Source organism: Gobio gobio, assembly GCF_949357685.1.
Source record: "Gobio gobio genome assembly, chromosome: 16".
NCBI lineage: Eukaryota > Metazoa > Chordata > Actinopteri > Cypriniformes > Gobionidae > Gobio > Gobio gobio.
In genome coordinates this window covers 41838021-41852378 of record NC_137109.1, presented here as the reverse complement: position 1 = coordinate 41852378, position 14358 = coordinate 41838021, and the positions used below count along the sequence as shown (strand labels likewise).

The following is a 14358-nucleotide window of genomic DNA, read 5'->3' as shown; positions in this document are numbered from 1 at the left end:
CATCCAGGCATCCTACTACATTAAACATCTCATAAAGCATTTTCAATCAGAACTAGTTGAGGTGAGAAACCTCATAAAGGAAAAATTCCAAATGAATGAAGGAGGGGTATTTCCTCTGGCCCTGTGCACTTGATATCATTTGTGAAAATGACACCCCACCCATTGTCAAATCAGTGGGAGGAATGGACTGCATTTCCTACATGTGATATTGAAACAATGCATATCTCATTTTCCTGACTAATATCAAGGAGACAGGATAATGAAAGGAACAGGTGTTACCCAATTAGAAGTTTTTACTTTATAAAATGGCCTGTTGAGGAAGGAAGGTCAATATTTATTCATAAAATGTACCCCTTCAAATATTTGGCTAATGTGGCTACAGACTTGACAAGGGTTTCACAGACAAGACTTAAATGAAGCCAAAATTAGGCCTTAGTTCAATTAGAACATTTAAGTTTAAAAAAATAAAAAAATAAAAAAAACATTACTGGAGTGCATCTTGAGACAAAACAATCAAGTTACTTTCAGTTAAGAAACATGCATTTTATTCCAGATGCCTTGTCTGTGAAACCGGGGGAATTTATTGTAGGATTCTAAAGCTGTTTAACACTATTTGAATGTGTTTTAGCTCAAGTCAAAACTGTTTGGTTATCAACATACTTGAAAATAAGAAGGAAAGTCATACAGGCTACATGAGGGTGAATAAATGATGACAGAATTGAAGGCCCGGTTCCACAGACAGGGCTCAGACTAAGCCAGGATTAGGCCTTAGTTCAATTAGGACATTTAAGTAGCTTTTATAAACATAGCTTATATAACAAAACATTACTGGTGTGCATCTTGAGAGAAAACAATGGCACTGACATATTTTAAGATTCAGTTAAAACAGCTCAAACAGACATTTTAGTCTGGGACTAGCTTAAGCCTTGTCTGATAAACTGAGGGTACATTTGTTAACTATTCGTTTAACTATTCGATTATAAGGATCTATGGGTGGACTGGAGTCACTATATATTATCATTTCATAAAGCCATTTGCAATGCCACGGTTGTCAGTTTCGCCAATTAAGGCATTTTCTGTTACAGGAAAGGCTTTGACTCAAATGTGAGGCTATGCATGCTGAAACAGGACGGTGTGTTAATTGGCAATTGTACAAATAGCACAGTCTAGTCTCAATAGCACTGAATCACCCTGTCAGCTGAGTGTTGTCTCTCTCACATCCTGCAGGCTACAACAAGGCTGAGGGTCATGTGAGGTAATAAGACCCCATTAGTCTTCATCACCCCCCTTCAAACACTGTTTTAACTAATAACACCTATGACAAATGAGCAGTCTTGCAGTGATTAGCTTGACCCCTGTGCGTTTATGTTTGGGAGTTTATGTCACGCCCACTCCAATAGGCAACTTAAAGTGGCCACAAAGAAGACACCCACTGTTCAGGCCCTCCCTGCCATCCTCCTCAAATAAAGACAAACAACTCAAAGCAAACACTCGCGCCCACAAAAGCCTCTCACAAGCTCTCGGCCTTTCTCTGCTTTGGACGGAACATAAAGAGCAGTTGCTTTGTTTTGAAATGCATTACTTTGAGTAATGTGACCTCTGACAACACTTTATCTTTTGATGGTACAAATGTTATACATTATAGGATCTAAAGCTGTACAGACTGCATATAAGTACAGATACAGATTTTGCCACTTATTTCATACTATCCATTTAACTATTTTCCTTTAAAAAACGTATATTAAAATGAAAAAATATACATACACACACTACCTTTTTAAAATATTGCAGTTAGTAAAATGTTCTTTTTATATTACTTATTAATTTAGCAAGGATGCATTGAATTGATCAAAAGAGACAGTAAAAAAGTTTTTACAGGATTTCTGTTTCAAATGAATGCTGTTCTTAAAGCTTTCTATTCAATCCTGGATCCTGGGGGAAAACAACTGTCATAGTTTCCACAGAAATATTAAGCAGCACAACTGTTTTCAACATTGATAATAATAAGAAATGTTTCTTGAGCACCAAATCAGCATATTAGAATGATTTCTGAAGGATCATTTGACACTAAAGACTGGAGTAATGATGCTGAAAATACAGCTTTGCCATCACAGGAATAAATTACATTTTAAAATATATTAAAATAGAAAATGGTCATTTTAAATTGTAATCATTTTTACTGTTCTTGGTGAGATGCAGCCTTGGTGAGAATAAAATATTCTGTTAAAAAATATGTCATGTCACATCAAGGAAGCTCAGACTATCATTTCAATCCATCCAATTTGAACCATTACTGTTCCTTATAAACATAACAGCTAATTAGCAATCAACTATTTCTTTTACTCACCAAATCACCTTGAAGGCTGAAAGCTGGTTGAAAGAATGCTGAAAGCTGATGCATCAGAGCATTTGAACTAAATCTCAAAGATTTGCAGGGGAAAAAGTCAGCCAAACAATAAATCTTAATCTGTTTTAAAGTGTCAAAGTAGGCTTATCTTATCTGATTTCACTTTCCAGGTGTTTACATTACATTGACTTACCAGCCTACCTGTAAGCCTCCCTCACATATCTCTAACGATTTGCCATCATTTGATTCATGACTCATTCCAAGCCAATGAGGGCATTCTTGTTCTCATACCACATTCTATATAGAAACCACCGTATAGAAATCTACCCAACACATTCCATGCGTTATCAGTCCTGAGGCACCGGATACAGGTACTGGGAGAGAGTTTTTGTGTGTGTTTTGGGCTGTATCCGTTACAGTGCATAATATGAGCAGTAATCGTGTACGCAACGGTGTCTGACACAGCATTTTGATAGACCTCCGAGGCCCGACAGGTCTCTCTAATCTCCCAGATCCATTACAGCCCTCCAGGGCCAGATCCTTCAACCGTACGCCACACTACAATGCAGAGACCTGCTCTTCAACTCGGCTTTTTTCGTACAAAGGCCTATTGAAGCACCTGTAAGTGGCCTGAAAAATAATTTGGGGGTTGCACTCTACATTTGGCATTCTTTGGGAGTAATTCTCAGCAGATAGCCAGCATGCCTTGGCTTGCACAGGTTGATGACAGACAGCAAAAACACCATTAGTTATAAACATCAATGAGGCTCAGAGACATGGTGCCTGCTTCATAAGGGTACTAAGTATATAGCAGGCACATTTATAAAGCATAAAGAAAACTACTTGTCATTACTACGACTTGTCATTGAAATCATAATGTGCAGCATTGGGATGTGCGCTCAATAGCAAAGTCTGCAGAGAATAAGACAAAAAAATAAAACCAGATATAAATACTGTAACAGTGTTTCAATTCAAATTGAATGATGCATAAATGCATAAAAAAGGAGAAACTAGCCTTTTAAATGATACAACTTTAGTGCCATTTAAAAGCTGCAACTTAATAAGTCCAGCAAATTATGACCGCAAATAGAAGTTCAGATCAGATAAAGGTCAGTGACAGATGCTCAGCACGAAGTCTCTGCTAAACAGAACCCCTGCCTAATGTATAAGTCATTACTGTCGCTAAGAAACTCCAGCACCGGATATTTGTTCTACTGTTACAGCACACTGCTCAAATGTATCATCATAAGAACCGCACGCAGGCAAGACAAAAGACAGCCAAACAGGGAACACAGCCCATCGCCGGTGAAATTATCCCTCCACCAGGAGGAGAAAGAAGTTAACTTCCTTAATTAATTCAACCCAAATATTTAGAAAGATCGACTTCAGAAACATTCCTCCCGGTTGCAGCTGGCTACCTCATGCAGTAGGTTCTTCAAGGATGTCATCTGCGATTCAACAGGTGATAAAGCTCTTCACTGATAACACAACACCAGGAGAAACTCAATGGAAGCTCTGGAGCTGATGGTAGACTCACCTGTACTCCCAAATGCTTCGGTGTGTATGTGATGGCTAGTTTGTACAGCCCCTTTTCAGGTCCTCCTTGTATTCACCTCCCCCTCTGTCTCACATGCAGTTACGTTCTCGTTCTCGCTCTCTCTCTCTCAGACAGAAAGAAGGGAAAAGGGGGTGTGGACGAGCAGGAGTTGGAACACAGAGAGTTCTTTGTCTGCCTTCTTCATATGGTTTCCTTCAAGCATGCATACTGAACACATTATACCATTATATATTTTCATATTTAAAGTAGGGGTGTTTGAGAAACAGTGTGCACTTTGCTCTTTGTCCCGCTCAGATTTTACACCGAATGGGGGAATAAAACGGACGCAGCACATGCATGCACTAAAACTTCCTATGAGTGCTTGTTTCTGATTGCTATGAATTATAAAAAAGTAACCGGTGTCGAGTGTTTTCTCAAGAGGAGAATAAAATGAAACACAAAAGGGCCATGCAGATTGGTTTCACAGACATGGAGAGCCCCTGTGATGATTCTTGAGCCTGTATGTTGAAGCAAAGTAAAACACTTAAAGCCTCAATGGGATGGGATCTAAAGCCCACTGATCTTCCGACGGTGATGTCTGTCTGAGAATAGACATTTGAGATGAAAAACAGGACATATTATTAGATTACAGGAATATTTCAGGGTTATTTTAGGGGAAATTATCTTTATGATATCTCAGTGTTGTGTGCAACTGTGCAAACTAAGCTCTGATCTGTATAATCTCTACGTGTTTTCTCACAGTTGAAAAACACTCACTGCTAATCGTTCTTGTCTGAAACACTGAGCTCTTTTGTCGATCCATCAAATATTTGCCTCTGTTTTGAAATGTCATACCTGGGTGATATTTGAGGCCTCCAGCCATATTCAGACCACCATCTCAGTCGTACACAGAAGGGCGCTTGTCAGCAAAAACTGGGTTGTAACTTGTACCTATATGATAAGAAGCATCAAAAAACAAGTTCATAGCAATAATTACTCTCTATTATAGTATCTAATAGCTCTATTATTGCAATGCACATTTCAGAAATAACTTTACATTTAGCTATTTAGAGTCCAAATAAATGGATTTTAAAGGGGATTTCCAGCTTACAATCAGACTTTTCCATGTCTAAGTGCTATAATCGGGTCCCCGGTGCATCTACCAACCCAGAAAACGTGAAAAAGGACATGCAAAAGTAGACTAGAGCAGCTAGTCATAAAATGTTTCATCTATTTAAACATTATAACTGTTCTGTTTTTTGTCTGTAATAATAAACTCCCGGCATCTGAGCCACTGAGGATGCTGTAAATTCATTTAATTTGTGACGGGAATGTGCCCAAGATGTAAGTACTGCACTTTATAATGTGTGTGTTTGCAAATCGACTTTCTGAATGTGCTAATGTGGCTAAAGCTACCATCGTCTCTAACTGTATTCACTGAGACCAGAGCTTGTTATTTTAAAATGCTCAACGCCTGTATAATTCAAAAGGGCACTTTTATTACTTATTAAAAATAAAACTAATGACATAGCTCTGATCTCTGTGAATACAGAGACAATGGTAACTTTAGCTACCGAATAGCGTCCTAACCAGCATATTCACAAAATATAACGTGCGGTACTTTCAAGTTCTGAAAATTAAGTTGGTCAACAGTTGGTATTTATCCATCTTTGCGAATTCTACTCACTGTGTGAGGATCTCCACACTCCAGTTATTGTCGTAAACTAGCGCAAGCTAACGGCTCCATCCTATTCTGAGGGTGTGGGGAGCAGCAGCTCATTTGCATTTAATGAGACACACGAAAACAGCGTGTTTATGCTGCCACCCCAAAAAAAACACCCTATAATAAATAACCTGTGGTGAGACTTATATTACATCTTGTAAAAAGGGCATTATAGGACCGCTTTAAGCAGTATATTATTTGTTTAATTTAACCAGCGGAATGCTAATGCTAATTTAGCTACTTCAATTCTTGCACATATAGGAAGAATCTCAGTTTGTATACTGTCCATCCTAAATCATAGTACATAAAAAATAGCATGCCAATTATTTTCAAATCATGCATCAGTGCATGCAAAGACAGCATGATTGTCAACCCTTCAGTATAAAACAGGCTGTTTCTTTCTTTCCTTTCTTTGACTCCTTCATTCTATCCCTCCCACCTTAGCAAACTTTTTTTATTCCAACGCCCTTTTTACAGCTCTTCTCTCACCAGTCTAGCGTGACTTTCTCAAAGGGCAGCTGTCTGTGTGCATCTAGAAGTGTGTGTGCCTGCCCTACTGTAGCCTTTGTGTCCATGTGTGGCTGAACGAACCAGTGGAGGAAATGTTAGAACACATTCCATCAAATCTGGGCTTTTCTTCTGAAGAGTGTGTGGAATTTCCTAAGTGTTCTGGTTTACATTCTCCTAGTTTGAGTCTGTCTGTTACTGAGAGAGGACCAGAGCAGAGCAGTCGTCTGATTGGAGTCATACGTAGCCTGCAAGTGAACCTATCCGTCCCCCTTTTCCTGGAGACCACCAAAACCCTGTTGAGAGATGAAACTGAATCCATCTGAGTTAAAAAATGTTTGATTATGCTCCACCGGCAATTGCAAAAGCCCCTCGGGTGTCGAGGACTTCAAGGAGGTCAATGACAACAATGTTATCCAGATATCCTAGCCTCACGTAGCCAGACTACGTGACTATAACAGCAAAGGTTTTGTCCACATTCCAGCTTACAGCCACAAACTGCCGACTGAAACAGGAAGAGTTTTTTTTTTCATGGCATTTAATTTATCTGAAACACCACAAAAATAGACCATTGAGAGGGGAAATCTTCTAAATAATAGCAGTGATCAGTAGTATAGTTGATTTCAAGACATACATTTTTGTTTGCAGTGCCTCAAACAAGATTCAACATACCGGGTGTATATTTCATATACTGTATATATCAAAGATTTGATGACACTAACCTGGCAAACATCTTCAAAGCAAAAAAAAAAGATAAAGTCAGCCAATCAGATTACAGTTAACAGCTTTTCACCATGCAATCTTCATCAGACGGCCATCAAATGGACTGTGGGCGGTTCAAGATTGTGTCATCTGAGACTGAGACCATCCAACCCCTGAAACTTGCTAGTTTGGTTCTAGTAACCAGGGCCTTTTACAGCCTCTCTCCTTTCACAAGAACTTTTCCCACTATATCTTCATCAGAATGACTTGAGTTGATTTATCCCAGAGAGCGATCAGCACCACAGACACTGCAGGGCCCACTGAGCTGCGGTCTAGAGCAAAACGGGTATCATACGGCGTGCCTGAACGCGGTGAAGGGTGTGGGTGTGTGATTGAGCAATGACGTGAGAAATCACAAAGTCAAAGTCCCTGAGAGCAAGCGACTGGGCGTCTTCATGTGGCCCGAGCTCCTCTACTCCCTTCCAAAACCACAATCAGGCTCCATTCCCCTACACCACATTCCCCTTCCCAGCTTAAAAAGCACTGCAACGTCTTTGTTTTATGGAGCATTTCTTGGCCTCTGGAGGTGTTTTAAATGAGTTCCTAAAACAAACGCTTTCACTGCTTAATGTGTATTTATGTCATTTGTCAAGAGGGAAGAACAAATCAAGCGCAATCCCTCTTTAGTCTACATGGACCCTGCGTCAAAGAGAATCCATCCAGACCGCAAAAAAAATCTGAAGGTGAGAGCGGTTGGCGCTGGTTCTGCCAGCAAATCAAGAGAAATTCCTAAAAGATATGAATCAGCATTACAAGTCTGGATTAATCATAAGACACGCTTGGAAACAATCACTGCTATTTGGTTTTGATAGCTTGCTTAATATGACACATACTGGCTTTCCTACGTAATCCATCACCACACATGATATGATTTTACACGGGCCAACGCAAACAAATGGCAGATATGGCCATGAAATCATTTGTGCAATAAACAGAGACTAGGAGTCAGGCCTTCTATGGGTGCAGGACTGTTTTTCCACACATCTTGCCAATCTCAGGTGTGTTGGTGTTAATGCCCTAGAAAGATTTTCCACCGCACTTTAGAGTCAGCACCTGGAAACTCTGAAACATCTCATATTGAACGCTTCCTCCCACCAATCGATAAATCTCCACAATACAAAGATCTACCGTTGAAGACACGCCAGGCTTTTAAACACAAGTTACACTTTCAACCACCGAGAAATTCTTTGTCTATGCACATTTTTCAAACACAAAAAGCTACAATTCATTCTCCTAAGGCCAAATGCACATTTAATAATGAGGTATTTGTACCATCTTAAAACCAGTACAAAAAATACCATTTATGTAACCAAGCTCCAAAAATGGCTTTTCACACGGGCAAATGCATTTGCATACGACTCCCTCTAAAGCACAACATTAACAAATAGTTTACATCATCGAACCGCAGTCCCCAACCACTCGCTTAATAGCTGACACTTGTCTACACCAGACATGAGCGTCACATTGTGTCAAAAGCATATAGAGCCCATTTAAATATATGTACCATATACAGTGTAAAGAAGCCTATTACTTTTTTTTTTACATACTTTACCCGTCTCCATTTGCCGACAAACGGACAAATGGATAACTAAATAACATTCGCTTTGATGCATCTGGTCCCGGATCATGTCAGAAAATTATATGTTAGTTAGGATCATATGACTGAAGTGTAATGTAGAGTTCACAAAGAAACATTTATTGAAAGATAAAGATGCCATCTGCTGCAGTGTCTATAAAATAACAGTTTTATTCGGAAAATGTGAAAAATCTGATTTCTTTCCCTCCAATGTAAGTTCATGTACCCAAAACGTTGATGCTTCAAAAAGTTAATTAAGAGATCGTAAAATAAATATATATGACTCGAGCGATTTAATCCAAGTTTTCTGAAGAAACACAAATCTCTTTATAAATATTTAGCGAGAAATTTTGAGCTTCCGTTTACCACATTTGATGTGCTTTACGTATGATTAATCCGGTGACGTCGGACTGCGCGCGACTTTCCAATTTCCGTTGGATTTCATCCTCCGCATATAAGCTTAATAAAGCCTGAACCTCGTCGTCGGTCTATCTGTCATATTTTTTAGACTCCATTGTTGATTCGAATAGCAAATTCTGCACGCACTGCAACAGGTTGAAATAAAATGCTGCATGGAGTCAACCAATCAAAATGCTTTGTGAACCAATCATCATTTTCAGTGCCCACCCCCGAAAGTTCCTGAACTTTTAAAAAAGTACTTTTTGAGGGGGACATTTTTACCCAGAACTTCATTTAGACCCTGTGGTCGAAACACACAGAAAACCACCCCAAAGTCCCAAGTTCCTGGGGAAAGTTCTTGCTGTGGAATGTATGTTGACAAACAACATTAAGTACAGGCTTACACTCGTTTTTACGCTGAATTTAGCATAGAATGAGAAAAAGAAGAAACTAAAAGAGACTAAAAATATGGAGGAGAAGTCTTGTGTTGTTTCACTCTCTCACCATTTCATTGGTTGTTGATGACTGGTCAGCCAGACTTAAAATCAGCATATTTACTCCATGAAAAGGTAAGAAAATATTCAGGTGGGACATGACAATCAAAACTATTATAATGAGCACATACTTTAGTCTATATTATGTGCTCATTGTAATAGTTTTAATTGTCATGTCATGCCTGGATATTTTCTTACCTTTTACACTTTTGATTTATGGAACAGTAGATTATTGTATATTCAAGTCATATTCCAATTCCACCCAGCACACAGAATTACAGGGCATTGAGGAATGGCTGCCGGCACTGTTATGCGTCTTAATGATGCTAATATGAGAAAGAATGACAGGAAATGGGTGGGAGCTTTTCCTCAGAATGGCACAGACACCTCTGAATTCCTGGCTGAACACTCACATTTGCATGACATTGATGACCAGTAAGTAACCAATGGCTGCATATGTGGATGCATTAAAAAAAAATTAAGCAAGTGTGTATACACCCGTTTTAATTACTGTACACATTTAGATGATGGTGCTTAGCCACAGGGTAAGCAAAAATCTCTGGATGAACTGGAACCAAAAGAAAAATGATGAGTTGTTTTTAAACATGCCCTGGGAAAGAACTGAAGTCCAGATGAGAACCAGAGTGGGACAGAAGTTTCCCTCTTGGACTGTTTTGATCCCCGTTCCCAAGATTGTAATCAAAATCATTCCAAGATGCAAATAAACAAAATACCTCAGAAACAAGCTGAAGTTGTGCTCACAGAACTGGGGTGGATTCATTAAACCATATTTCATTTGAAAACCCTGAACTTCTTCACCAACTGCAATACAAGGTCCGCACATTTGATCTGTGTTTATGCTGTTATCTAGTTTGCATAACTGCTTTATTGAATCAAACGCTACAACAAGCAGAAATAAACAATGCTGTCGAGCATAATTCATTCTTAGCGAAATCCCTTGTGATACATAGGAATGGGAAATCGTAAAAACATTTTTTTACAGTGCTGGTTCTGATTTCTCTTAACAGTTCCGGTTCTTTTAGCTCTGGTAAGGATTTTTTTAAAGTATATACAATTTTATTGTCAAATGATGACAATTTCAATCAAAAAATTATTTTAAAACCATTTTTGCAAAAGGTGTTTACATAGCACTCTAAAAAATGTTGGGTTAAAAACAACCCAAGTTGGGTTGAAAATGGACAAACCCAGCGATTGGGTTATTTTAAGCAAACATTTAACCCAACCGATGGGTTAAAACAACCCAATTGCTGGGTTTGTCCATTTTTAACCCAACTTGGGTTTTTTTCAACCCAGCATTTTTTTGAGTGTAAAGGATGCAACATAAATGCAATCTAATAATACTTTATTATACTTATAAAAAATATAGTACAATATTTAATTCAACAACTTATACTCATAACATGCACCTTTAAAGGGTTAGTTAATCCAAAAATGAAAATTCTGTCATTAATTATTTACCCTCATGTCGTTCGATTTCAAAACAATGCATCATGAAGCTTCGAAGCGTTATGAATCAGCAAGTCGATTCATGATTCGGATCGCGTATCAAACCGCCAAACTGCCGAAATCACTTTGGCGATCCAAACGCTGAATCGACTCACTGATTCATAACGCTTTGAAGCTTCATGATGCATTGTTTTGAAATCGGTCATCACTATAGAAGTCGTTATTTAGGGTTTTTTGCGCACAAAAACTATTCTCGTCGCTTTATAAAGTTATTGTAGAACCACTGTAGTGAGATGGACTTTGTAACGACGTCTTTAGTACCTTTTATGGGTCTTGAGAGTGAACCGTGCCATTGTGCCAATGGAGGCCTTTCAGAGCCATCAGATTTCAACTAAAATATCTTCATTTGTGTTCCGAAGATGAACGGAGGTCTTACGGGTGTCGAACGACACGAGGGTAAGTAATTAATGACAGAATTTTCATTTTTGGGTGAACCCTTTAACTATATTGTTATATAATAAGTAACTACACCGATTAAAGTCTTCATTCATTTGTTTGGAAATTGGACTGCACTTGTTGCACTGTATGATTTTGATTCACTAAAAAGGCTCATCAGTTTCAATTGTTTGGTACTCAGACTGAAATGGTTCTGCTGTGGGTTTTTGATTCACTAAAAAGAACTCTAGAATCATTTGTTTGAGAATCAGGCTACACTGTTGTACGAGGTTTTTAAATCATTAAGAACAAACTCATACGATTAATTTGTTCTGGTGTCAGACTGCACTAATCACAGTTTACATTTTGGAAAAAAATAAGGGGAAAAAAAGACCCCCATTATGCATTAGGCCGAAATATCAGAATTTGGCTTTTCTGTCTCTTTCACTTTCAATCTTCGTCTCTCCCTTTCCGTCTCTCTCTCTCTCTCTCACCCTTTTCCTAACTTTGGATGTGTAATTCAGCATTCCAGGGACTCAGTGGCCCCCAATGTGATTGTGCTGCACTGTGTGTTTCGTTATATAAGCCAGTGCTGTTGTAATGAGCAGGGGCTCATGTCCTTTGTACGGAGGCCTCTCTCTTTTTCACTTGTTCACTGGAGACCGGCAGCAATTAGGGGAAGAGCAGATACGCTGGGCTATGTCAACATTTACTAGAAATCCATTGGCTTTATCCATCGTACGTCAATAAACGAATCTATACCTCTGCACTAATGCTCCGGTCGGTCTCCCAGGTTTTTAATTAAGACGTTTTGATGGTTTTCAAACGTCCAGACAACTCTCAGGGCTTTTCAGACTGTCCAAATATGGTGCTTGAGTCTGATAGCCTCTTAGGAAAAATATGAATCCCATGATTCATAGCGCTATTTGTACAGCTACCTCTCTTCCCTCCTTTTGCAACAGGCCTGGGAGCAATTACGCTCCATGACTCCAGCCATATGTGCTCGGGCTTCTCAAATTCTTACTCTCTGATTTAACAACCCCCCTTCGTATCTTTTCCATTCAATGACTTGAGGTATTTTTATTTGAACAATACTTGAAGGCTTTTGTCTTTCTTTAAAATCTTTTCCGTCACCAGCTGGACTGGCTTTCAGCGATCATCTCATGTCATTTCTTTTGTTGTACATTCAAAGGGGAAATGAATATTGAATAATTACATAATGATCTAACCTTATGTGTGAATTGAGCTACCGATGAAAGCTTCCTCCCTGGCTCAGCCGGACCGTTTTTAATACACTCAAAGAGGTACTTTTTCGCCCTGCCTGCATGGTTCTCTCCTATGGTAAAACCTGACCATAATGCTGATCAGAGAACAGTTTTGTGGTTTCGCTCATAAAAGTTAATCCTGGAATTGAGGGAAAGTCTTGAATAAGGAACGTTTTACACTGTGTACTATATGCGTTATTTAACCACAGGGTTCTCCATTTGCCCCTACTGTGGAAAATGGGACTTTTCAAGCAAGGCAAAGTGCCTCAGGCTATCAGCACAAAACCAAGCCTTTCAACAGGCAGAAAGGGCTCATTCAAGTTCACCGTCTCCATCGATGACCACCCTCCACCCCCTCAATGAGCTGTCCTGCAGCTGTTAGGCAGATGCCTTGATCGTGGTCCTTGGGATGACCCCGCTTTCTTGGGATGATCTATGCAATAGAGTGGATAAACAGACCTACGTTGCCTCTTACACCCCGTCAAACAGGACGAGATGAAAAGAGAATGTCAAGTCGTTGATGTCATGCCTCGGATTTGTATATTAGCGTCAGGTTGTATATTTTTGCACACATAGCTTTTTCTTGACCTTATTCCACCACGCTATGTACGTGGATGTGCATACATACATTTTCCTGAATCCGTCTAATGCCTTGTCAAAACATAAGCGGCTGTCTGCGCTGACAGCACGTCAAAAGTGGGTTCAAGCTTAAACTTGTGGGTGACAATCATTTTAGGACTACTGTTCCACCAGGGCTGTTTAATTGGTTTCACCGCCAGTGAAAGGATTAGTTGACCCAAAAATTAAAACGGTTGCATTATTTACTAACCCTCACGTTGTTCCAAACCCTTATGACTTACTTTCTTCCTTGTAACACAAAAGGAGGATTTTGAGGAATCATACTGAAATGGCATGAAAAAGAATGACCAATAAATGTGTACTTGCTTCAAAAATGATGCAAAAGAGCATACAAAACTTTTTTATGACCTCAAAAGACTCTTTTGAGAGAAAATGTAGTCATTATTTACTAAAAAAACGTTTTTAAGAGAAGCAGTAAGTTAAGTTGGATCTTTCCACTAAATCATTTGATCCAATTCACATAACTGACCTGAAAGAAATAAAGAAAGTCATACAGGTGTGGAACAACATCAGGGTGCATAAATGAATGGATTACATTTTACACCATCAGTTAAAGGATTAGTTGAGCCAAAAAAATTAAAAATGGTGTAATTACTCACCCTCACGTCATTCCAAACCTGCCTGATCTTTCTTCCCTGTAAAACAATAAGAACATTTTGAAATGTACTGCAACGGCAAAATAATGAATAATAAATGTGAACATTCAAACTTCAAAAATGATGTAAAAGCACCATAAAAGATATAAATGGTACATACTCACAACTCTCACACTACAATCAGAGTCTTCTGAGCCCATAAAAAAGCTAGAAAATGTAGTTGTTATTCATTTAAAATCTTGAAAATCCTGTTTAATGCACTCATGCAAGTAGTGATTCTTGAATGATTCATTGTTGAGTTGGATCTGTCCAATGAATCATTTAATCCAGTTCACAGAATTGATCTGAAAGATTAAATAATGATGACAGAATTTCCTTTTAGGTGAACTACAGTATAACTTTAACAACATCAGCATGGCATCCAGAGGGTCTCTACTAGGGCTTTCCAGCTGTAAAGTTCACTAACACACTCGCAACTTAACAATGACCTCTCTTTTCAAGTAAACAGTCATCCCAAAACAAATATAGAAAACTAGAAACAGACTAAACATGGTTTTTGAGGAGGGTTTATGTTAGTTCTCTGCATTTTTCTCTTTTAAAATCCTCTCTAG

The 14358-nt window shown here is 38.8% G+C and overlaps 1 protein-coding gene across 2 annotated transcripts in view; it reads right to left on the bottom strand.

The window, feature by feature from the left end:
* Nucleotides 1–14091, bottom strand: part of synpo (synaptopodin) — a 29969-nt gene extending 15878 nt beyond the window's left edge. The window contains exons 1-4 of one of the 2 annotated variants that reach the window (XM_079838580.1): nt 13912–14091; nt 13751–13786; nt 4740–4835; nt 3885–4112 (exon numbers count right to left, since the gene is read on the bottom strand). The gene's annotated coding sequence lies outside the window, so the exon portion shown is untranslated. Of the gene's footprint in view, nt 1–3765; nt 4113–4739; nt 4836–13750; nt 13787–13911 lie in introns of those variants that run through there. The other variant, XM_079838581.1, reaches the window with a different exon arrangement.
* Nucleotides 14092–14358: the final 267 nt, after the last annotated feature.